The sequence below is a fragment of the Symsagittifera roscoffensis genome, chromosome 5 (genome assembly GCF_963678635.1).
Source record: "Symsagittifera roscoffensis chromosome 5, txSymRosc1.1, whole genome shotgun sequence".
NCBI lineage: Eukaryota > Metazoa > Xenacoelomorpha > Acoela > Convolutidae > Symsagittifera > Symsagittifera roscoffensis.
The window spans coordinates 44,277,536-44,303,268 of NC_087066.1; the positions used below are offsets into that span (position 1 = coordinate 44,277,536).

Here is a 25,733-nt window from a genome sequence, read left to right on the forward strand (position 1 = left end):
TGGTGGTTTCTGATACCAACTCGTACTCACACATGCATCCTGGCATTTTACGAACATGTCCAAAAAAGGGATACCGTTGTCTCTCAACCTTTCGATAGTAAATTCCAAGTTAAGATAAAGCGTGTTGACCAATATCTAAGATGGCTGTCGATAGAGTCACTCTTCAAAGATCTCAAGTTATCGTCTACATAGCGTCCGAAGATTTTTGCTTTTTTCCCTAAAGGCCGGAACAGTCTCCTTCTTCTTGGCACTGAGTGCAATTCCCACTGGTCACCATGCATGTTCTTTATTGCATTCAGTGAGATCTCACTGCAATTACGATGAAACCAGAATTTGCATTTCTTGCACCGTATAGAGTATCCTTTCCAAGTGACCTTCTTGGCGCAGACGGGACAAATTGTCTTATTATCAGTCGCAGATCTTTCTTGCTCTGTAATGATATGGAGTTTGGTTCATCTGAGGCAATGTCATCTTCAAACCGCTTCATCCACACATTGGCCAGAATAACCGCCATTGCAGCTCCCATCGCGACTCCATCCTTTTGACCGTACCATTTATAGCCACACATGAAGTTGACATCAAAAAGCTATGTCAATGGCCTCCGCAACTGGTATGTTAGTGTAGAGACTTTTCACGTCTTAAGAAAAAAACTCCTCGTCGTCCAGCAATGGTACATCCGTGAGTCTTTTTTCATGTCAGTGGTATATGTATCAATATTGGCTTGGCACCAGGGAGCCGACTGAACAAATTAGCAAGCCACTTGTTGATCTTATCATAGCAGCTACCAGGTAAAGAGAGCACCGGTCTAAGGGGGATTTCTTCTGTGTGTACTTTTGCCAATCCATATAACCAGGCCGGGTGGGCACCCGTAGTAAAAACTTTTTCGATTGATTACAATCATCATCAGTCTAAAAAAGGAAAAACAATAAACGTTTAATCCAAAGTGTACAAACAGAATAAAATCAAAATTGAAAAACATAAAAAAACAGTATAAAAATAGCGATTCGATTGTAATAGACGTTATGTCACAACTTGATAAATTACCTTCATGAAGAATGTGTAAGATACTTTTTATGTTTTTTGATCATTTTGTTAATATTAGTTAGATTTCTAAACCTGAAGTGAAAACGTTTGCTTATTTAAAAAATTTACTGTAATCGATAAAAGTCTCTCAAAACGTTGCTATTGGATATCAGCAACATTATCCGAACGAAAAGAAATGAAGGTTAATCTTTCAACGAGAGACTGACTCTCAATAGGAGACTGGATTGTTGGTCAAACAATTGTTCCTGCAGAGGATATGCACCAATGCTGTCAGGGATTCTTCATTCCGCTGCGTCTTAAAACAATATCTTTTTGTTTCTGCATCTGTCGCAGGCGTTCCCTAACCGACAAAATTCAGTGCAAAATTAAGTCATTCGATTGTCATGAAGATAGCAAAATACATCAAAATGTGCTATCTCAAGATGAAAAGAGTCTGAATACAAATGTAGCGCTCAACGAAGCAATAGACATAGCTCATAGCAAACTGTGTGCGCAAGACGAACCATCAGTAGCTAGCAAAACCATGAGACTGTTGAACCTGGCAGTAAGTCAAGTCCAATTCAAGTGCAAGTTCACAGGGTAGGTGCAGAGAGATGTTTTAGCAATGGAGGTATCTCTTGCAGTATTTTTTTCCATCTACCGATGGAGCAGCACAAAATGCACTAGAGAAGGATATCCCTGAAGTGAGTGAGCAAAAAAGATCTTACGGAATATGTCCCGAGTGCAATAAAAAGCTCACGCGGGTGCCGGACATCAAGCCGAAGAGACTTCAAGCCGAAACGTAAGCTTAGGGACTTCGAGTCAAAAATTATCTCATTGAGTCATGAAATATGATCAATTCGAAAACTTTCTGAAGATCTTCTCAACTTCATGATCTTTCTTCGGTTAGAGAGTGATCTTTCTATATGACTCGGTTATAGAGTGATTTCACCAACTCAGTTGTTTTGGATAAAGAGTTGCTTTTTCAGAACTTTTCTCCTTCCTCTCCTTCTTGTGCTTTTAAATTCTTGATACAGTTTAAGAAGTCCCTAATCATTCCCAACAACCTTCGTTGGGGCACTAAGCTAGCTATCTGACAAGTCTATCAGTGAACTTTTCAACAAATATTTTGCTTCTGTTTTCTGGAAGCCTGTGTCTAATTATACTGTATCGACTGTTTCTCCTGATTGTGATATCAAATTATCTGAAGTCGTTTGTCTCCATCGGTTGTTAGTTCCCGTTAAAAATCCGTTAAAAACACTTGTTCTGTTGACCATTTTCCTGCTTTTGTTTATAAAAGTTGTACTTTCCCCTCTTGTTAGCTTTCTTTTTTACTTTATTATCAACACTTGCGTCTGGCCTGCCGCCTGGAAATGTGCTTTTGTTACTCTAATTCTGAAGTCTGGGTCTCCTGCAGATATTACAAACTAAGACCTATCAGTGTCTTACACCCCTTGGTTTATGTTTTGAGAAAGTTATCTTCAATCATATATATGAAAAAAATCGAAAAAATTGGTCAAACTCTCAGCATGGTTTTAGAAAACAACTATCAACTGTAACAGTTGTTAGCGTTTCCTGATGAAGTGTACCACACTAGTGCTTTCAACTTTTCTTCTGCTGCTGTTTTCTTTGACTTTAGTAAAGCTTTTGATTCTGTTCGTCATGATATCATTCCTGCGGCAAGCCATAGCAAGCTATTTCCTGCCATAGCAAGCTATCAATGTATAGTTTCGATCATGATTTCTGGTTACTTTTTTCGTCGTATCTCTGTAAAAGATCACAGTGGGCTCGTATAAACGCGCACATTTCCAATCCTTGTTCTGTTACTAGTGGCGTTCCTCAAGGCAGCATCTTGGGGCCACTTCTTTTTCTTCTTTTTATCAAAGATCTGCCAGAGTGTACAAAATTTTCCATTTGTTTTTTGTTCGCTGACGATTCAAAGTTGTTTTCTACTGATATTACTTCTCTACAGCATGATATTGATTTATTTACAAGCTGGTGCACTGCAAAATGGTTCATCGGTCAATCACGATAAGTGCAGTCTCATTTTTTCAAAGGCAATGTTCCTCGTCATTTGATGGTCAACAACCAGGAAAAAACTGCCTCAAATGTAGTAAAAGACCTGGGTTTAGTTGTCTCCGATAACTTGAACTGGATGACACATATCAATAATAAGCTGTTATCATGTAAAAAATCACTTCATTTTATCAAACGCAGTTTTCCTTTCACTGTCTCTCAATCCACCAAGCTCATTGAGTGGGGAAAGTATGTTCTTTATCAGTAGTTTGGGTTCATTTTGTTAGATTCAAAAGGTGATACCTCGATTTGGTCAAACTAAAAAACAGCCGACAATATCCCCGCCCCTGATTAAAAAATAAATTGTTTGCCGCTGAATAACCTTTTAATAACTAAATGATGAGCTTATTTTTTGAAATCGAGACTCCGGAAGTATCAGTCAATTTTCTAACCAAAACAATTAACTGATTCAATGATTAGAGAAAAAGTAACACGCGCTTCAAAACATTAATTCGACTCAGCTGATGAAAGCAAAATAGCCTTAAGCTAAATGCATTCAACTCACAAAAATAATTATTTTAAATTTTTGTTGAATGCATCAATGACTGAATAATACACAGTGCTTTTTTTGTTTCATCTATCATAAATTCACCTACTGCATCTTCCACTTATAATTAGTTCAGTTAGGAGAGGTTACTTTTATTGTGTTTCTATGAACGTGTTTATACCTCTGTAATTGTGTCTCGTGCAGTTGGGCGATGGCGATGATCGCAGACTGTAAAAAGATAAAGACAACTAGGAGAAAACTGACCGTTGTGATGCCCCTGAATACAGACTCATTATCGTCGAATCTTCCCATGTCGCTTTTTACGATTCGTGTTTCTCCAATTAATTGATCAGGGGCACATTTAGAGAGGTGGGTGTCATGCAATTTACACGTGCAGCTTTGTTTCTCTCTTTTTTCCTGTTTTTAACTTAAGTTAATCTTCCTATTTACCTCATTTGCGAACAAAATCGAAATAATCGACTTTAGAAAAGTGACCGCGAAGAGGTGCTCACTCTATGTTTTGACCGTCTCGATCAAATTCAGGTTTGTTTCGGCTTTCTCGATCGAAAAAAAAAAGAAATTGTTTTTGCTTGACCCATGCCAGATAAGTTTCAAACGTCTCACCAAATTTTGATATTTTCCAATTGACAGATTATTTTCAAATTTTTTCTAAAACGTCCTCACCCTAAAATACCTGTTCCGCTATCTATCCTAAGATAATATTGAAAAAAGGATGTTTGATTGAAAGGCCACATTGGGGTAAGATTTAGTTGAGGGTGGATCTCACAATTTTCACTGTTTTGACTCCCCGGGCACTCAAAGAGTTAAAATTTTTCTCAATGGCGCATTGGGCGCCAAGATCTGTTAGTTTAAATGGCATGCGAGTGGGGAAAGTATGTTCTTTATCAGTAGTTTGGGTTCATTTTGTTAGATTCAAAAGGTGATACCTCGATTTGGTCAAACTAAAAAACAGCCAACAAAATCCCCGCCCCTGATCAAAAAATAAATTGTTTGCTGCTGAATAACCTTTTAATAAATGAATGATGAGCTTATTTTTTGAAATCGAGATTCCGGAAGTATCAGTCAATTTTCTAACCAAAACAATTAATTGATTCAATGGTTAGAGAAAAAGTAACACGCGCTTCAAAACATTAATTTGATTCAGCTGATGAAAGCAAAATAGCCTTAAGCTAAATGCATTCAACTCACAAAAATAATTATTTTAAATTTTTGTTGAATGCATCAATGACTGAATAATACACAGTGCTTTTTTTGTTTCATCTATCATAAATTGTACTGTTCATGTGTAAAAGACCATTCACAAAAAAGAGCTCGATTTTTTTTTGATTAGTAGCAATGATGAGAACTTCGTGATATGCACATATTATGATGCAACATTTCTTGCTTTGACCAATCTCGAATAATGGAAAGCAACTATCAATTACGGTAGTTTTTTTGCAAAATTTTATCAGCCATTTTTGACTAACTCAAAGAAAACTCGTAGTGGGTATCGGTGATATGTTACAGTGCTGATTTAAATTATCCGGACAAAATGAAGAAAAATTTAGTTTTCAAACGCGTTTTTCTCAATTTGGGCTAAGATTAGACAAAAAAAGAAGAGAACAAAAGTTGCCTAGAATTTCATCAGAATTAAAATGGTGCAATTTTTTCTCCAAAGTTCTCAACCAAAATTTTACCCCGGGTCATTTTTGCTTTTTTCAATTAATCAAGGATTACGCTGAAACTGCTCTGTTAATTGATGAGAAATATATATCACATGAAGACTCTTACAGAGCCCAACAAAGTTCTACAAAGATTAAATCTCCTAGGTAGTAATCTTACTTATAGTGCTGTATCAAAATTGAGAACTACAATGCATTATATGGTCATTTCATTTTCAATAATTTTTACATGTTGCTAAAATAGTTTTTGTAAGCACAGTACTCAAATTTTTACTTATTTTGCCAAAAAATTTGGCTTTTGAAATTAGTTATAAATACATTGCGAAGTGTAACAAAAAGCGATTCAGCTATTTACTTTCAATTTACAACATATTGCTTGGGTATCATATTAAACTATATCGGTCTTGGTTTGGATTCCTAAATAAATTCAAAAAGGCATCTCAGTATCAAGAAAAACTGGTCTGATTATGTTCAATTTTTAAATTAAATCAGACAAAGTTTGCTGAGAGAGGCTGACCTACCGACTTCATTTCCACTAAAATTTGAACGCTATAACTTAACGTTTGATTTATACTTAACGGTCTTCTTGCTTTTTCATTTCATCAATCACATGTTCTATTAAAAAAATAACAGCAAATTTTGACCAAAAAATATTCATCATGCCTAAAATGTTTTATTTTAAGGATTTCAATTTGGGTTTTAGTTATGGATTCTTTTTAAATTTCTTTCATAAGTCAAAATGATCAAAATTTCTAGTGAAACTTGTACAATAATTGTCTATCCTTGTTCATCACATGGCTGGCAATGACTAAAATTTTCAAAGTTTTCCTTTCACTCTAAGACTACTTTTTAAATGAGGTCAACAAAATTTAAAAGAAACCGAAAATTATCTCATAAGAAAGTAGTTGTTATGACAGGAGAATTAGTGTAACTTAAATATCTCAGAAAAAAGTTTGAACTAAGAATTAAAACAGTTATCTAAAAGATTAGAAATTAACTAGCTTTGAAATTATTCTATAAATATTACAGAGGCAAAGCGGAGCCTCGCACCACTTGCAATACAACACAAATATTTAAAAACATTGTTCCTAAAAGTTGAAAAGTGTTGAAAAAAACTAGGTGAATCAAAATTTTTGTTTGTTTTGATAAAAAAACGACGAAGAGCCCAGCTAAAGCTTGAGATAAAAAATTAAAATTTTTCATTTTGTTAGTATCGTGGGATGAAATGCATAATTTCAAAAATAGAACTTTAACCCAAAATTTTTCCGAATTACATAACAATTTTCGTACAAAACTTAAAGATTTGCCGCCTCTGCAGAAGAATTTTTCGCAATCGGTCTTTTTTATTGACTTTTTAATCTCAGATTTTATGGGATACTTTTCAAAGAAATTCAAAAAATTCCTTAAAATGGTCGAAACTTGATTTTCCTAATCCAAAAATGTTTTCTGCAAAATTAGTTCGTGGCCGCTAAAGTAGAGAAGATAATCAAAACCGAGATTTTCGTGGAACATTTAATCTGAAAATTAGGTAGTTTTCAAGCAAAGCCAAAAATTTTCCAAAAAACGGGCAAAGCTTCAAAACTTATTTGATGGTCATAAATTTTTTTCTCCAATGGGGTGTGTAATGATAAATGTAGCTTTTCAACAACCTGCTATTTTGTTTAAATCTATGATAACAGACTTGGCAAGATAGTTATTAAGAAAAGTAAAAAAAACGATCAACAAATCAAAAATTTAACATTTAACAGAACTATAGATTCTTGAGACTTTTGGGTCTAGCTGCTTATGCAGAAGAGATTCACGCAACCTAAAATTTTGATTGAATCCAAAAAACAGATTTGGAAGAGTAGTTCTCGATAAAAGTCAAAAAATTTCAAAACTCCGTCAAAACACCAACTTTTTTGATTTTCCCGAGGGTCTTAATTTTTTATGTCAAAGAAATTGGGCGTAGCCTCTTATGCGAAGAAACTTTTTGCAACTCTTGTTTTGGATTGAACTTAAAATCTCAGATATGGAAAATTAATTTTCAAAAAAACTCAAAAATTTAAAAAAAAAAACGGTCAAAAAATCAAAAATTTGGACATCTCGAGGGCAATAAGTTTTTATATGAAAATATTTTGAGTAGCCGCTGATGCACGAGAGCTTCTCAGTACCAGTTTTTTCATTGAACCCATAATATCAGACTTGGGAGGTTAATTTTTGAGAAAATAATAAAAAGAATTATAAAAAAAAAAACAAAAAATAAATAATCCGGGTTCCATAAGTTTATGTAATAAACAATTTGAGCGTAGCCGCTTATGCAGGGGACTTCTCAAATCCGTTCTATCCATTTAAATTAAATTCTCAGACTTGGAAGCAAAGTATCTGAGAGAACCAAAAAAAATCAACAAATGGGTCCTCCCCACAGACAATTTCGAAGACTTGAGACAGTGAGGCAAAGTAAAAAGAAAATTTTCCTTGATACTTTTTTGATACAAAACGAGCAGATAAACAAAAACCAGTAAATCAATTTTAATCGGAAATATATTTTTTTCAATTGCCTGGGTATTGAAAACAAACAAGATCCGGGCGCTATTAAGGTGCAAACACGACGGCATTACCGCTAAGCCAAGTGCAAAGGAATCTGGAAGTTGTTAAAATTCAATACTAAAACAAATTGAAAATTTGTAAGAAAATTGTTTACGGGATAAAATCTGGTTCCCAATTACAAGACACTTGCTTTCGCAAGTAGAAAGCCACTTTCTATTATCAATTGTAACTAATCTAACTATCAGAATATCTGGCCGACGGTTGATTCTTTTATTTTGTGTCATTAGTGTCCACCAATTCTAAAACCAATTCCATTTTTAAAACCGATTGGGCAAAAAAAATTGCAAAAAATGAATTTATGAAAAAGCCCGATGATAAACCCTTATGACTTTTCTTGTTTTTTTTTAGCCTGAATTGAAATGAACGGTAAATTTTCCTTTGATGATTTGAAACCTCAAAAGGCATTGTCTTGGCTAATTGCTTTTATAGGAAACGAATTTCTGCATACGAGAAGAATATCGAACGAAGAGCTTGGAAAATAGAGCTTTTTTGTGAGTCAAGTTTCAAACATGCAGACAATAAGCAGAAAAATTTAGATTCGGCAAGCAGCCTCGTTGAAAAAACCTTCTATAATATGAGCACCTGGCGTAAAACTACTGCAAAACCAAAGAATATATGGTTAGCGCTGAATCAAGAATCTTTTGAATCAAAAGCTGAAAATTGATATGACCCACAGACAACTTCAATCTGGCGAGACTTCGTGAAGGTGCTTGATAAGCTTAAGATTGGAGCTTGCGGAAAACTGATGATGTTGACGTGGTAAAACAAGTTTTAGAAGAACGGGCGATGAAATTGACTCTTTGAGTCTGTTTAGCTTGATTTTTACAGGAAAGTTTTTTGAGCCAGAAAATATTTTCATTACAAACTAAGCAAAAAATCAACAAATACTTTGCTTCTGTTTTCTGGAAGCCTGTGGTTCATCAGTCAATCACGATAAGTGCAGTCTCATTGTTTTCAAAGGCAATGTTTCTCGTCATTTGATGGTCAACAACCAGGAAAAAACTGCCTCAAATGTAGTAAAAGACCTGGGTTTAGTTGTTTCCGATAACTTGAACTGGATGACACATATCAATAATAAGCTGTTATCATGTAAAGTCACTTCGTTTTATCAAACGCAGTTTTCCTTTCACTGTCTCACAATCCACCAAGCTCATGTTTGTTAACATGTGTATCAAGAGTATCATTTTTTATGCATCCAATGTTTGGCTTCCTTCATTATGTTATATCCAAAAAATTGAAAGTTTCAATCAAAATTGTCTGATATGGGTTATTGGTTCAATGCCCTATAAAGACCAGTTATTTCTAACGAAAACTTTGCTTATCTATTCCCATATTATTTTCAACGATGTGTTACTGTTCTAAAAAAAGTTACATGGTCTCACAGAGCTGCCGTTTTCTGCCTATTTCTTTTGTAAGGTGACCACCAGTCGGAAGTTCACCATCCTCTCCACAATTCAAACAGCAATGAAGTGACAGACCGAGACGTTCGTCTTTCATCGAGTTGAGAAATCCGTCAACGACTTGATCTGTCTTAGTGTAGACATCTTTGCTCCCTTCGAATCTTTCAAGAGAAGAGTCAAGGAACTTCTCTTAGAGAGAAATGTGTCAACTTTTGATCAATTGAACTCTTGTTCATGGTTCTTGAAGTGCACCTGTTAAAACTGTCGATCTTGAATTAACGTTTTTTACCTTAATTAGTTCTGTCTTCTTCTTCTTCTTCTTCTTCTTCTTCTTCGTCAGTAGTTATTTGCGCTTTCATTAAATTGAAGCCTCCAAATGATGTTCAGGAAAGTTGAAAAATAAAACACGGTTTGAAAATAGTTTTCTTGTTTATAATTTTTGCAGTTTTAAAACCGGCTGATATTATTAATGGGTGCCAATCTGAAGTGATTCATTGTCATAAATAACGCTTATTATGGGCTTAATTTGCCTAAATTTTCGAAAAACAACGTTTTACAGATGAAAAAACTGATTTGAGGTGGTTGTAAGGTTTGAATTTTGAGCTGAAGTCTTTTCGGCTTGTTGTCCTAGACTCACAGGTCATAAGGTGTACAATGTGAAAAATTTTTGAACTGTTATCATGTGAAAATTGGCGATATACCAGGTGATGATAACGTAAACATCGTTGGAACTGTCTGGTACTGGCAAAATTGCATCGTGCTAAGGAAGAAAATTAAGCCAGTTCAGCGAGCTAAAGTTTCTCGAATACCTTGATGATATACTAAGAACAGTGAAGGGTGATCCTGAAGGTGTTGCGGGCTAAAAACTTACTCTATCCCAATTTACAAATCCCAATAGAGACATCAACACGTTTGCGAAACTCATAATTTGGGATTTACAATTTCAAATTGACACAAACAGAAAAGTTAACTGTGGATGATATCAGAAACCAAGAGACACAGGAACCATAATTTTTTTTAGAAATTGTTCTCCCCTTGATTACAAGAAAAGTATGAGTGAAGAATCTGATCATCGTTCTTTCCGCAGTGCGTCCACGAGGGGAAATTTTGATAAAACCATTAAAATCAAACCAGAGCAGTGGTTAGACAGCCAATATCCAGGATGATGGTCATCGCGGGTTGCAAAGATCAACGGGAAGGGCAAAACAAAAATACGATAGCTGAGAAAGAGAAGCTTTGTGATTAATGTAGCAATTCACTACCCATTGATGGTGAATTATCGGGGGAATCAATGTCAGACATTAGCAAAATAAGTGCGCAATATCATCAATGCGCAGATAATTTTCACCATACGGAAATTGGAAAATTGTTTCCTCACCTTAAAGACCTCCTTTTCCATTAAATTGAAATCAAAAAACGCATACAAATGTCGCAAACATAAATATGTCGGCCAAACGGTCCCACATGTTACTACAAGGTTTGAGCAACACCGAAAAGAGGATACCTCTGTTGGAAAACATATAAGGTAAAATAATTGTGACAGTCGTAAGCCGAAGTTTAGCTGGAAGATAATCGACTAGGCCTCCAGAAACAATGAGTTTATTTCATTAGGAACGCTGCACTTTTGGAAAGATTGGCCGACAACAACGAACTAGAAAACTTTTAAAAATGATAGCTATACAAAATGTTTCGGTTAATCGATGTTTCATAAAAATGCAGTACTTAAAAACAATTACACAAAAATTTACACAAGTTCGATTTTCGTTATACTTTCACAACAACTTGAACTCGATTATCAGAAAGTAAACTTATTTGAAGATCTTTTCATTTTTGTATGAATTTCTGTACTTCATTGGTTGTTTTCAAACTTTTTCGATCATATGAGTTTTGATTAGTTACATCAAATTAAGATGTCTACTAGGTAAGGAATAACAATTTAATCTGTTGTGTGTTTTAAGTTGAGTTCATTTCTTTTTCAAAAGGGTATTTTTGTTTGATTTCTGCAAAAAAAACACAGATATTTTAGTGGAAATCTGTATCAATTAACCGAACTGTTTTCTTACTTCAAAGAAAATAGCCTGAAAGCCTTTTATTTTTTCGACAAAACACAGTCTAAGAATTATTGTAAGTTACGGGCACAACAAAACGAAGTAGATCCACTGAGTCAGTATCTTGGGCTGCTAGTACTTCTCACTACGAGCGAGTTACCATCAACCTACTCGCAGACTCTTGCCAGCAGTGTAAAAAGAGTATGAAAGGTTGGGCAAAGAAGTAGAATTCCTCTCAGATTAGGGTATTTAAAATATCTAATTACTTAAACACTTCAAATTTTTTTATAGCTATCTGTTCATTCATTTCATTTCATGTGTTTTTGTAACTATCATTTCAAACAAAGAGCAGATCGACGACGATTTTTGATACCCTTGTTGGCTTTCTTAGCGAGATAACATTTTTTTGTAATATTTATGAGCAAATAACTTAACCTAACATAAAAAGTTTTGGGTGCCACCTTGGACTACAATTCCAAGAAAAATGATCAGATTTTTTAACCTGAAAAAAATTTTTAACCAAAAAGCGTTGATCCGTTTTCTTCATTAAACCTTTTCACTTGTGTTTTGTTAAAAAAGTCTTAGAACTCAATTTAGTTTGAAACAATTTTTTTTCATCATTGTTCAATTTCATTGATTAGTTTTGAGCGGTAACTTTGGAGAACTTGATCAATTAGGATACTTGTATACAACTGATATTAGTTAGAGATTCGCAGGTAAGTTTAACTTCGGTATTGTTGTTATCCAGAAGACGACGGCCGATAGTTGTAATAGGTCCAAAGTTGGTAGCTTTCTTGATTTGCTGCTACTGAAAACCAATCAGTTATTTGCCATGAAAAAAAAATTGTAATTCAAAGTATTTATAACAGTAGCTTACCAATTTGTAGTAACTCCTCCAATTCACTAAAACATTCACTAATTTTTTTTTCTCGAAAAAACAATATGGATATTGGTCGTAAAAAGGTATTCTGCCAAAAATATACCAGAAGCGCAGATTACAGGCAGTTTCATCATTCTTTAAATGAGATTGAATATACCAATTGTATACTTTTTGGAAGGTATTGGCCAAAACCTTGTTTTTTTACAGGCAGTTTCATCATTCTTTAAATGAGATTGAATATACCAATTGTATACTTTTTGGAAGGTATTGGCCAAAACTTTGTTTTTTTTCGGAGTTTTTTTTTCACTAAAACATTCAATAATTTTTTTTTCTCGAAAAAACAATATGGATATTCGTCGTAAAAAGGTATTCTGCCAAAAATATACCAGAAGCGCAGATTACAGGCAGTTTCATCATTCTTTAAATGAGATTGAATATACCAATTGTATACTTTTTGGAAGGTATTGGCCAAAACCTTGTTTGTTTTTCGGAGGGGCTCTCCTGACACCTTTAGTAAATATTTCCACCAAAGGCCTGAGCAAAGTGGAAGCCAAATTTCGCTCCTGTTAATTCACCTACCGCATCTTCCACTTATAATTAGTTTAGTTAGGAGAGGTTGTTTTTAATGAGTTTCTATGAACGTGTTCATACCTCTGTAATTGTGTCTCGTGCAGGTGGGCGATGGCGATGATCGCAGACTGTAAAAAGATGAAGACAACTAGGAGAAAACTGACTGTTGTGATGCCCCTGAACACAGACTCATTATCGTCGAATCTTCCCATGTCGCTTTTTACTATTCGTGTTTCTCCAATTAATTGATCAGGGGCACATTTAGAGAGGTGGGTGTCATGCAATTTACACGTGCAGCATTTTTTCTCTCTTTTTTCCTGTTTTTAACTTAAATAAATCTTCCTATTTACCTCATTTGCGAACAAAATCGAAATGATCGACTATAGAAAAGTGACCGCGAAGAGGTGCTCACTCTATGTTTTGACCGTCTCGACCAAATTCAGGTTTGTTTCGGCTTTCTCGACCGAAAAAAAAAAGACTTTGTGTTTGCTTGACCCATGCCAGATAAGTTTCAAACGTCTCACCAAATTTTGATATTTCCCAATTGACAGATTATTTTCAAATTTTTTCTAAAACGTCCTCACCCTAAAATACCTGTTTCGCTATATATCCTAAGATAATATTGAAAAAAGGATGTTTGATTGAAAGGCCAAATTAGGGTAGGATATTTAGTTGGGGGGGGGGGAGGGGGCTCTTCCATCTCACTGTTTTGACTCCCCGGGGACTCAAAGAGTTAAAACTTTTCTCCATGGCGCATTGGGCGCCAAGATCTGTTAGTTTAAATGGCATGCGAGTGGGGAAAGTATGTTCTTTATCAGTAGTTTGGGTTCATTTTGTTAGATTCAAAAGGTGAAACCTCGATGTGGTCAAACTAAAAAACAGCCGACAAAATCCCCGCCCCTGATCAAAAAATAAATTATTTGCCGCTGAATAATCTTTTAATAACTGAATGATGAGCTTATTTTTTGAAATCGAGATTCCGGAAGTATCAGTCAATTTTCTAACCAAAACAATTAACTGGTTCAATGATTAGAGAAAAAGTAACACGCGCTTCAAAACTTTATTTCGACTCAGCTGATGAAAGCATAATAGCCTTAAGATAAATGCATTCAACTCACAAAAATAATTATTTTAAAGTTTTGTTGAATGCATCCATGACTGAATAATACACAGTGCTGTTTTTGTTTCATCTATCATAAATTGTACTGATCAAGTGTAAGAAAGCCATTCACAAAAAACAGCTCGAATTTTTTTTTTGATTAGTAGCAATGATGAGAACTTCGTGATATACATATATTATGATTCAACATTTCTTGCTTTGACCAATCTCGAAGAATGGAAAGCAACTATCGATTAGGGTAGTTTTTTCAAATTTTTATCAGCCATTTTTGACTAACTCAAAGAAAACTCGTAGTGGGTATCGGTGATATGTTACAGTGCTGATTTAAATTATCCGGACAAAATGAAGAAAACTTTAGTTTTCAAACGCGTTTTTCTCAATTTGACTTAAGATTAGACAAAAGAAGAAGAGAACAAAAGTTGCTTAAAATTTCATCAGAATTAATATGGGACAATGTTTTCTCCGAAGTTCTCAACCAAAATTTTGACCCGGGTCATTTTGTTTTTTTTCAATTAATCAAAGATTACGCTGAAACTGCTCTGTTAATTGATGAGAAATATATATCACAAGAAGACTCTTACAGAGCCCAACAAAGTTCTAGAAAGATTAAATCTCATAGGTGGTAATCTTAGTTATAGTGCTGTATCAAAATTGAGAACTACAATGCATTATATGGTCATTTCATTTTCAATAATTTTTACATGGTGCTAAGATAGTTTTTGTAGCACAGTACTCAAATTTTTTACTTTTTTGTCAAAAAATTTGGCTTTTGAAATCAGTTATAAATACAGTGCGAAGTGTAACAAAAAGCGATTCAGCTATTTAATTTCAAATTACAACATATTGTTTGGGTATCATATTTAAACTATATCGGTCTTGGTTTGGATTCCTAAATAAATTTAAAAAGGCATCTCAGTATCAAGGAAAACTGGTCTGATTATGTTCAATTTTTAAATTAAATCAGACAAAGTTTGCTGAAAGAGGCTGACCTACCGACTTAACTTCCACTAGAGTTTGAACGCTAGAACTTAACGTTTGATTTATACTTAATGGGTCTTCTTGCTTTTTCATTTCATCAATCACATTTTCTATTAAAATAATAACAGGAAATTTTGACCAAAAAATATTCATCTTGCCTAAAATGTTTTATTTTAAGGATTTCTTTTTGGGTTTTAGTTATGGATTCTTTTTAAATTTCTTTCATAAGTCAAATTGATCAAAATTTCCATTGAAACTTGTACAATAATTGTCTATCCTTGTTCATCACATGGCTGGCAATGACTGAAATTTTCAAAGTTTTCCTTTCACTCTATGGCTACTTTTTAAATGATGTCAGCAAAATTTAACAGAAACTGAAAATTATCTCCTTAGAAAGTAGTTGCCATGACAGGAGAATTCGTGTAAATTAAATATCTCAGAAAAAAGTTTGAACTAAAAACTAAAAAAAAATTATCTATAAGATTAGAAATTAACTAATATGAAATTATTTTATATATAACACAGAGGCAAAGCGGAGCTTCGCACCACTTGCGATACAACACAAATATTTAAAAACATCGTTCCTAAAAGTTGAAAAGTGTTGAAAAAACTAGCTGGACCAAAATTTTTGTATGTTTTGATAAAAAAAACGACGAAGAGCCCAGCTAAAGCTGGAGATAAGTATTTAAAATTTTTCAATTTGTTAGTATCGTGGGATGAAATGCATAATTTCAAAAATAGAACTTTGCTCCAAATTTTTTCCCAATTACATAACAATTTTCATACAAAAATTAAAGATTTGCCGCCTCTGCAGAAGAGTTTTTCGCAATCGGTCTTTTTGATTGACTTTTTAATCTCAGATTTTATGGGATACTTTGCAAATAAATTCAAAAATTTCCGTAAAACGGTCAAAATTTGATTTTCCCAAATCCAAAACTGTTTTCTGCAAAAATAGTTTCTCGTGGAACAATTAATCTGAAAATTGGGTAGTTTTTAAGCAAAGCCAAAAATTTTCCAAAAAACGGGCAAAACTTCAAAACTTATTTGATGGTCATAACTTTTTTTCTCCAATGGGGTGTGTAATGATAAATGTAGCTTTTCAACAACCTGCTGTTTTGTTTAAATCTATGATAACAGACTTGGCAAGATAGCTATTAAGAAAAATCCAAAAAACAATCAACAAATGAAAAATTTAACATTTAACAGAACTATAGATTCTTGAAACTTTTGGGTCTAGCTCCTTATGCAGAAGAGATTCACGCAACCTAAAATTTTAATTGAATCCAAAAATCAGATTTGGAAGAGTAGTTTTCGATAAAAGTCAAAAATTTTCAAAACTCCGTCAAAAAACTAAATTTTTGATTTTCCCGAGGGTCTTAATTTTTTATGTCAAAAAAATTGGAAGTAGCCTCATATGCGAAAAAACTTTTTGCAACTCTTGTTTTGGATTGAATTTAAAATCTCAGATATGGAAAAATAGTTTTCAAAAAAACTCAAGAAGTTAAAAAAAACGGTCAAAAAATCAAAAATTTGGACATCTCGAAGGCAAACATTTTTATGTAAAAATGTTTTGAGTAACCGCTGATGCAGGAGAGCTTCTCAGTACGAGTTTTTTTATTGAACCCATAATATCAGGCTTGGGAGGTTAATTTTTGAAAAGAATTATAAAAAAAATAAATAATCCGGGGGCCATAACTTTATGCAATAAACAATTTGAGCGTAGCCGCTTATGCAGGGGACTTCTCAAATCCGTTCTATCCATTTAAATTAAATTCTCAGATTTGGAAGCAAAGTTTCTGAGAGAATCAAAAAAATCAAAAAATGGTTCCTCCCCCACAAACAATTTCGAAGACTTGAGACAGTGAGGCAAAGTAAAAAGATAATTTTCCTTGATACTTTTTTGATACAAAACATGAGCAGATAAACAAAGACCGGCAAATCATTTTAATCGGAAACATTTTTTTTCAATTGCCTGGGTACTGAAAACAAAACAAGATCCGGCCGGTATTAAGGTGCACACACCACGGCATTACCGCTAAGCCAAGTGCAAAGGAATCTGAAGTTGTTAACATTCAATACTAAAGCAAATTGAACATTTGTAAGAAAATTTGTTCACGGGATAAAGTCTGGTTCCCAATTACAAGACACTTGCTTTCGCAAGTATAAAGACCCTTTCTATTATCAAATTTATTTAATGTAAGTATCAAAATATCTGGCCGACGGTTGATTCTCTTATTTTGTGTAATTACTGTTAACAATTCTAAAACCGATTCCATTTTTAAAACCGATTGGGCAAAAAAATTGCAAAAATTGAGTTTGTGAAAATGTCCGATGATAAACCCTTATGACTTTTCTTGTTTTTTTTAGCCTGAATTGAAATGAACGGTAAATTTTGCTTGGATAATTTGAAACCTCAAAAGGCATTGTCTTGGCTAATTGTTTTTTATAGGAAACGAATATCTGCATACGAGAAGAATATCGAACGAAGAGCTTGGAAAAAAGAGCCTTTTTGTCAGTCAAGTTGCAAACATGCAGTCAATAAGCCGAAGAATTTAGATTCGGCGAGCAGCCTCATTGAAAACCTTCTAAACCTTGAAAACCTTATTGAAAACCTTCTATAATATGAACGTCTGGCGTAAAACTACTGCAAAACCAAAGAATACATGGTTAGCGCTGAATAAAGAATTTTTTTAATCAAAAGCTGAAAATTGATCTGACCCGCAGGCAACTTCAATCTGGCGAGACTTCGTGAAGGTGCTTAATCAGCTTCAGATTGGAGCTTGCGGAAAACTGATGATGTCGACGTGGTAAAACGAGTTTCAGAAGAACGGGCGATGAAATTGACTCTTTGATTCTGTTTAGCTTGATTTTTACAGGAAAGTTTTTTGAACCAGAAAAAATTTTCATTAAAAACTAAGCAAAAAATCACAGCACCAACAAAAGGTTTTCAAACCCTGCCTATTCTCAATAATGACCCCGAGTTTGGAAGATGAACGAGTCAAGTAGCCTTCGTGAAAAAATAGTTCAGCCTCCAATTGGTATCTTCTGTCAAGAACTTGATGAGATCTCGTATTAACTTGTTAACAAGCTAATACGAGATCTCATCAAGTTATTGACAGAAGATCACAACGGATAAAATGAATGGCCTACCAGGTAAATGTCACATTTTTGAATCACTTGTGATGTCATACTTGTGAAGAAATTAAGTATCAATGGTTTAATTTCTCGGTTACCCGTTGTAAGCACTGTTTAGAAAAAACAATTGGCCAAAAAAGTGCGATTTTTTGCGCGCTCACCACAACCCCCCCTTTTGGTTATATTGGCGCAAAAGGCGCCTTTAAAATTTTTTTGAGATTGGTCAACCTAAAGTGGTTTTCATAAAAATATACGCTACTGATGTTACTATTTTCAATACTGATGTTTTATTACTGTAAAATTATACGCTACTGATGCTAAAAAAGCAGATAAGCAGCGTTTTCTGATGTCAACTCCTCTGTAAGTCAAGCTTACCTCGGCTACTGATGTTGATATTAATTTTCAAAATCTCAACATCTAACTCAAAACAATTCATAACAGCACATGTGTTTCGCACCAATCAATAGCAAAGAAATCAATCGGATCAGACCATTTTAATTGACATTAATGAGAACCTTTCCTTGAATCATCTGAAATCTCAAAAAGCATTAACCTTACCTGATTGAATCCTTTTCTAGGGAACAAAGATGTGTATACCAAGTGATCAACGTCGTTTTCCAAGGGCGGACTCCTTTGTAATATGAACAAGGTCGCAAAATTACGGACCCAAACAACAGGTGGTTGCTTCTTAATGAGCTAAATTTTTTCACAGAGGCAAAGCCGAAAACACATAGCATGACAAACTAGTAAGAAAATAAGTCAATAGACTTTTTTTGAAAGTCTCCAGATCTATCAAAACTAGTTCTGTCAAATAATTCATCTTTTTGTTTGAATACAGTTTGTTTGATTTGAAAAAAAAAAAACACAAAAAAATAAGAAAATCAAAAGTTGAATTTGCAAAACAACACGAAGAGGTATTAGAGTCCACAGTTGCTCAACAGAAACTTGTTTCCCTAGCCAACAATGAAATATGACGCCAATAAGCCGATTAAATCAAATTGGAAAAAATTCAAGCCAAGCTTACAAACCAAAAACGAGCGAGAAAAACAAAGTTTGAACGAGACGGAGTTGGTAATTTCAAAACCGACTTGGAACACAAACTTTGAATAGAGCGGGTGAGCGGGTACTCAAAAAGCAAACATGCTCAAATAATGTCTGTTGGTTGACTAACGCAGATTTGATAAAATGATTACAAGATTTTGCTGGAAAAATCTTCTACAACAATAAGTCTATCCTCCTTACTTTCTGTATTGATAGCGCATACTAAATGCAAGCAAATTAACTGCATGCGTATTATTTCAGTGCAAATTGAGGAACGCGGAAAAAAGTGGAAAAAAAAACTGTTTTTTAAATTTTTTTGAAAACATTTTTCAGGAAAATGAAGTTTAACTTTCCTAAAAACTGGTAACTCAGTTATCTCCAACAATGGAACTTGAGAAATGACATTGGAGAATTTGGAAGAAAGCTGAACCTTTAAACAAAACCCTGGCTAAAAAAATTCAGCCGACAAAAACATCACAGAGGTGAAAACGGAGGTTGTAAAAATATGAGCTACTGATGTCATTTTTTTTCGAAACTATACGCTACTGATGTTATTATTCTCGATTGACTACAGGAAGTTAAACAGCAAAAATCACAGAACACGACAAAAAGCAGCTCTATAAAATGCAATGAGAAAAAGTAGAAATTAGTCTCGAACCAAAGAAAACTCGGCTACGTCTCGGTTTTGATCTCCAACCTAGAGGCTATGAATCTCACGCACTAAACACACAGCCACGGACGCTTAACATTTCACAAAAATTAGCCACCAAAAAAGTAAAGTTTCGATGCTTTGAATTTTCCAGTGCTGCAGATTGTAAATCTACCAAAAATGCCACCAAATCAGTGAACACTTTCAATGAACACTTTTATATGCGAGTTAGGTTGAAAAAAAAAGAAGTTCCATACTAATACTCTAACGCGCGCAAGTTGGTCATCGAAAGTGACCTCGAGAATGCAACTTTGCGAGGGTACCTGATAAAACTGAAAATTGAGGTAAACTGGTGCCTGTTGACGTGATAATACTAATCATAATCCTTTAAATTTGCAGTATAGCAGGGGATGATTTTGAGTCTTTTACGGAGAGTACAATAAAATAAGATAAGTTTACCTAACAAGTAATAATTTTGGTCAAATCAACGATAATGCAAGCCTCGGCTAGCGCTGCGACTTCGTAAGATGAGTTTCAACTTAAAATTTTCAACATTCTGAAAATCAAGGGAAAATTAACGAATTAATTATTATTTGAATATCAGATTGTCCAAAACTGAGGGTAAAAGAGCTGCTGGACAGCGCATATGTGTATCTGAATGGTTCACTTACTTGGCTCAGGTGGTCCCCCGGGTCGAGATCCCGCTCAAAAACCGCTCAAAACTTGAGCGGTTTGAGCGGTTTTCCAGCAAGATTTGAGCGGTTTGAGCGGTTTGGGCGGTTTGGGCGGTTTTTTTGGAAAAACCGCTCAAACCGCTCAAATCTTGCTTAAAAAACCGCTCAAAAACCGCTCAGTTCTTGCGGTGATTTTTGAACGGTTTTTCAAGCAAGATTTGAGCGGTTTTTGAGCGGTTTTTGAGCGGTCTTCCCGGGTCGAGGTCCCACACTCAACGTTTCTCTTCTCTGCAAAACTCGAACGAACACGTTCATCCAATATGTAATTTTCCAAAAAGTGCCCAAAAACAGCATTTTTGACCAGCTCTTCACGTCAACAACCCCACCCCCCCCCCCCCCCTCCGCCCCAACTTACCCCCCCCCCCGCCAACGTACTCCCTCCCCCCAACGTACCCCCTCAAGGTATGCAACATCCAACAAACCCCCCCACCAACGTAAGAGGTGGGGGGGGGGGGGTTGGTGTGCGATCTTATAATCGATTATTTTTGTTATTTTGTAGAGATGACAATAAAAATCCTGACAGTATATTTGTTGTGCATGTCTAAAACATTGAACATATTCAGTAGAACAAATACAGCGAATATTAAGCTTCCAGCAAGTACGCATAGACTAACGGATAAGGCGTCTGACTTCGAATCAGAAGATTGCGGGTTCAAATCCCTCCGTGGTCGACTTTTTATTATTAAATCTTGCGCGGTTTTTGAGCGGTTTTTTAAGATAAACCGCTCAAAACCGTTCAAATCTTGCGCGGTTTTTGAGCGGTTTTTTTAGATAAACAGTTCAAAAACCGCTCAAACCGCTCAACTTGAAGCAAGGTTTTGAGCGTAATTATCTAAAAGAACCGCTCAAACCGCTCAAATCTTGCTTCAAATTAGGTGAAAAATCTCGACTCGGGCCGATGGTAGAGGGGACAACTTGCGTTAAGTTTCCGAGGTATACGATAACAACAAAAGTGTCAATGTGATTTTCTTTCTGTAAATGTGATGGGAAAAGCTGATGCAGCGATGCAATGATTCGAATAAGTACTCTCAAGTTTCAGAGCAGGAGACTGTAAACTTGAGTTACTCGAGACAATTATCGTTGAACCAGACGTGATTTGAAGTTCTTTATGCAAATTACATTAAAATAGAAAAAAAACTAACACTGATTTTCTCGTTGCAATTATACAAATGACATAAAAACAGGCAGTGTAGAATTTTAGTGTAGTTTATAACATGTATTAACAAAATTGTACTCATTTGAAATGAACCTAAATATTTCCAAGATACTTCACCATAAGTCACTTGGCCTGGGTCCTTCTTCAATTGATCAAAAAAAGATTATTGTAACTAATTTTAATCGTTGTACCAATCGTAGAAACAATATCGCTTACGTATTTGAATGGGCTGTTGCTGTGTAGCAGAATGCTTTTCCCAATAACACTAAAATCGATTATCTTTTTGTGAGAGCGTTTGAAACATTCTCAGTTCGAGGATGATAGTGAAAGTCTGAGTTTGGTAAGTCTAGACCATTGTTCCGAATTAAAAGCGGGTTTCTGCTGAGAAGTGAATTGTTTACATTATGTCGATATTCTATAACTAAGAAAAAACCTAATTGGTAATATGCCAATGTACGCTTCAAGTTCCGCAGAAGAACCAAATTTGCGTTTATAAAAGCATGCTTTGACGGCCCACTTCAGTTGCTTTTCAAGTGTTATGATAAGATGTGATCTCTTGTTGCAAGGAATATCGCCATATACTGTAAATGACTTAAGACCAAGGCATTGATTAGCATGGTTCTCTTTTTTTGGGATATAACCTCCGACAGCATATAGGGCTTCCGTACCCAGTGTAAGAGTAGCTGATTGACATTTTCTTGTTTTGTCAGATTGTTGTCAAAATTACAGATAAAAGTTTTTCTTTCTTTTCTTTCTGTTTTTTGGCTGACCATCAATCTTTTTTTTTAAATTAATATTATAATTTCTTTTTTGTGCGATTTAGTTTCTTGTGGAAACGAAAGCAATCGAGTAAGTTTCTTACCGAATCTTCAAGTTTTCTGATGCAAATTTCTAGATTTTTCCACTCAAAAGAAAATTATATCCTCTGCGTTTTGTATAATATGGCAATCTGAGGTGATTTTTATGTCTTTCACGAATAGGTTAAAAGAAGAGACCATAGCGGCGGGCCTCTACTTAAAACAATCCATTTGGATTAAGCATCTGTTATCACAACCATTTGATACCTATTACTTAATTAGCTATTTATAAGATCAATAGACAACTCTCGTAACCTATACTTTGTAGTTTTCAGTTTATTTCGAAAATCTTTTAAATCGAAGGCTTTCATTTAGTCTAGTAGTGCGGCTGTTACAAACTCAACTTGATCAAAATTAGCTCGAGTTGATTCAGTCAAACATACTAGAGCATCCATGGTTGAATAATTTTACCGTAAACCAAATTAAGTTGGGTTAAGAATTTTATTTCGTGTAAGATAATCCATCAATTGAAATTCAATCAATTTTTTAAGAAATGTATTGATCTGTGAATGATTTTGCACTGTAAATGAGTGGATCTTCAGTGCATCCCTTTTTATATAGTGCTGATGTTCGCCAGCTTACGCAGATACCGAAAAGTATTTGTTTTTATGCATTCATTGATTGAAAGATTAACCAGTTGCGATAGCTCATAAGCCGCATCTTTGAATGCCCAAGCTGGAAAAGGAAAAGGAGCCAAGGGATTTATTTATTCAAAGCAAGAAAAAAATTTTACCTTCATTTGATGAGACGGAAAGAAACAGAATTTGGTATTGCTTCCGGGTTGGTGAATAAATTAAAAAAACTTGGTGGAAAAACAAATTCGCCAACTTTCCTGACTCTTAAGGCTCATCTACGATACAATTAAAAACAATTCCTGAGACTTTCCATATTTGTTGATATTATTTTGTTCCATAAATTGTCGTTAACGTTCCACTTAGACCTTTCGAACGATGCTGGGTCAATTAACTGTTGGTGAAATTTTTCAAAGCCATTGACATAGTTTTTATTTGAAGCCGTTTTTGTTTCCTGAAATTTGTTGAAGCTAATAAAGTACAAGTAATTAGCTTTTTTAATAGTCAGTTATTTAGTCCTATTTGACACCCGCTTACATGCCAGGAATAACAACGGTTTGTCATGACGCAAAAAAAAATTGGTTCAATAGAGAGTGCATCTTGATAATTGACCGAACTGTTTTATCGAATTGCGAATACATATCATTGGGACAGATAATTCCGTTCAAAAACTATCAACTCTGTTAGTTCACATCTTCTCTGTAGTTCTTTTGACAGTTACGTTTTTTCAAATCAAAAACAGTTTTTATCTTGGAGTTGTGTTTGCCATTTTACTGTGCACAAAAAAACGCAACAATGGGAAAATGCTCGTTTTGTATTGGGCTTTCAAAGACATGAGAAGACAGTGAGAGTAAATTTTTTTAATCATAATGAATTCAAAATTTTTCTCAAGTTCTTGTCGCAGCAGCGAGTCGCAACAACTTATTCAGCACCTCAACTCCGTAGGGGCATAATATGGTATCTTAATTTTGTTTCTCTGATTTGGTTAAATAATTTCAGTTAAGGTCTCTCATTATGATTATTTTTGATTTAATACTGATGCCAGGTCAATCGATTTTGCAAAATCTTGATTAAAATTTTTGTACATCTGTTTATGCAGATAAAATGGTAACTTAAATAGGAGGGGGTCTTTTATCAGTTTGTGGTTTTCTTTGATCATTAGAAATTCAAAATTTGAGTTCACAGGGATCAGATCATTTCTCACTCTCACATTTAAAGCTTTCAGAACTAGAAAAAAGACACCGACCCCCACCTTTTGATGTTTTTCTATCTCTATGTTCTACCTAAAACAGTTTTCGTCAGGGTTAAAAAGTTTTGAAGTGTCCTTATCAGTTAGCCAGGTTTCGGTGAAACTGTACATACAATTTTTCTTAATATATAATTGATTAGGTATTCGAACTGGAGTTGTTTGTTTGCAATGCTTCTGCAATTCAATTGAAATAGTTTTAAATTTTTATGCACAACATTACACCGTTCGAAAAATATCCAATATGCATCTGGGACGGGAATAAGTTCTATGTCACCTGATAGAGGCATGAAAGTATAAAGTAAAAGGCTGGCCGGTCCTCCAAAAAGATAAGGCAATTTGTTGTAATAAAGGCTAAATCTGATTCTTAAGTTCTGCGTGTTTTGAGATTTTATTTGTTATGTCATCAGAAAAATCGAGACCATCGGCTTGTGAATAGTTAAAACCATTATTAGTCCAATAATTTACAGAACAAAAAACAAAAAATTAAAGATACTTTTTAAATAAATTAACAAAAAGAGCTTTCACTTAACAAAATTAATTTTCACGTAACAGCCTCAGTAGTAGTTTTGGTGGTTCCGATCATTTGGACGGTGACTGTAGTTTGAATTGTGATTATTGGGAATTCATGCAAAGTCGAGTCAGTGTAGACTATCGAATAGGCTACGTAAAGCGCGGAATTAGTGGAACTCTAACGATCTTACAGAGTCCGTTAACCAACACTATAATATCGAAATCCTGCATGCACCACCATATCTGCTCGAAAACCTTTCGAGACAATGTAATAACATGAACGGTCATTAGATTTACTTCTAGTTAAAACATCTTCGACCGACATAAAGTATTATACTAGAAGTAATAAATTTTGAAAAAGTTTTGAGTATTTTACTGATTGTATTCGCAAAAATTTGATTTAGTTCCAACTATAAGTATGAAGTTTTGTTGTTCAACTTCTTCTTTCAATTGGGCTGTAAAAATCAGATAAGACAGCTTGAAAAAATATTGAAGCTCCATGTAGAGCGAATTCTCCGGTTTAAAATAAATAACCTCTCAGAAAAAGGGAAACAACTTATCTCCTAGGCTTCAAGACGTTTCAGTTCAAATTTAATGATGCGTAGCCATACAGAAGAACAGGGCGGACCTTCGCCTTATTTGTTCGCCTTTCTGTCCTCATAAAAACTCTCAAACTCAGATGTTCGGTTTATTGTATTTCTAATCAATAAATAACAAAGAATAACAAAGAAACCGCTCACCCCTCTGAATAATAAATGCTCAAATGAATGACTAAAATCAAGGTTTTATTAAACCATTCAAAGCGCGTTTTTTGTTTTGGTGAATGATAAATAAATTCTTACGCCGGTGGCTCCATTTCCAATAACTGATTTCATATACAATTTTTATGTTTTAAAAAGATGGTTTTTGTTCCACTCGGTGACGCAATGGAAAAAGCACTGCTGATGTTCTGAATGCAACATTGAGCATAACAAATA

At 34.6% G+C, this 25,733-nt stretch overlaps 1 protein-coding gene and 1 long non-coding RNA gene across 2 annotated transcripts in view; one reads left to right on the forward strand and one right to left on the reverse strand.

The window, feature by feature from the left end:
* LOC134846062 (protein angel homolog 2-like) overlaps positions 1-25,733 on the forward strand; it is a 513,790-nt gene that overhangs the window by 398,220 nt on the left and 89,837 nt on the right. The window lies entirely within an intron of this gene.
* Positions 11,959-25,605, reverse strand: LOC134846296 (uncharacterized). The gene is made up of 4 exons (XR_010162791.1): positions 25,497-25,605; positions 12,837-12,932; positions 12,183-12,208; positions 11,959-12,113 (listed from the first exon to the last, which is right to left on the reverse strand). It is a non-coding gene; the product is annotated as an uncharacterized LOC134846296 (long non-coding RNA).